General features: G+C 49.8%; 1 pseudogene; it reads left to right on the forward strand.

Annotated features, from left to right (window-relative positions):
* Positions 1–270: 270 nt before the first annotated feature.
* On the forward strand, positions 271–801 carry LOC117072498 (annotated as a pseudogene).
* The last annotated feature ends 202 nt before the right edge of the window (positions 802–1,003 follow it).

Here is a 1,003-nt window from a genome sequence, read left to right on the forward strand (position 1 = left end):
GATGGAGGTTGCAGTGAGCCGAGATGGCACCATTGCACTCCAGCCTGGGCCACATGAGCGAAACTCCATCTCAAAAAAATAAATAAAACTTTGCTAAATATCAGAACAACATTTTGACAAATTTCCAATGAGAGGCATAGGATGACATGTAAAAAACATATAATTTCCACGGGCCAAAGTTAGAATTTACAATTATAGCGAAAATAATTTCTTTATAGAAATGTTAAAGTTCTTTGGCCTCCTTGGGACTAGGTTTCCGCGGCCGCTGCCATGACCAAAATAAAGGTAGATTTGACAGGCCCCAGGCTCAGGCGGAGGCGTGCTCTGGGGAACGCAGCTACCAGGAGCTGCTGGTCAACCAGAACCCCATGGTACAGCCCCTGGCTTCTCGCTGCCTCACGTGGAAGCTCTACAAATGCATCAAAAAAGCCGTGAAGCAGAAGCAGATTCGGCGCGGGGTGAAAGAGGTTCAGAAAACTGTCCACAAAGGAGAAAAAGGGATCATAGTTTTTGCAGGAGAAACACTGCCCATTGAGGTATACTGCCATCTCCCAGTCATGTGTGAGGACCGAAATCTGGCCTATGTCTCTATCCCTCTAAGGCGGACCTGGGTGCAGCCGCAGGCTCCAAGTGCCCCACCTGTGTGATAATGGTCAAGCCCCACGAGGAGTACCAGGAGGCCTACAACAAGCGCGTGGAGGAGGTGCAGTCCCTACCCCTACCCCTATGAGGGGCTCCAGTAGCACTGGGCACCTGCCTCTGGAAGCTACTGGGCTGGCAGCGGGACGACTGACTGTCCTCTTGCCCACCCACACTGACGGCATCTTTCCAGTTCCCCAAGGCACGCCTTCTTCCCAGGCAGCTCTTGCAGCCCTTTCATGAAGGTAATGCCAGCCTTCTCTCCATCGGTGCCATTTCCTGTAAAACTGAAGCCTGTTCCAAGAGTATGGGGTGGGGAAAGTAAATGCTAAGACTAAAAAAAAATAATAATAAAAATAAAATA

This window comes from Trachypithecus francoisi, unplaced genomic scaffold (assembly GCF_009764315.1).
Source record: "Trachypithecus francoisi isolate TF-2019V2 unplaced genomic scaffold, Tfra_2.0 Lachesis_group4, whole genome shotgun sequence".
Taxonomy (NCBI): domain Eukaryota; kingdom Metazoa; phylum Chordata; class Mammalia; order Primates; family Cercopithecidae; genus Trachypithecus; species Trachypithecus francoisi.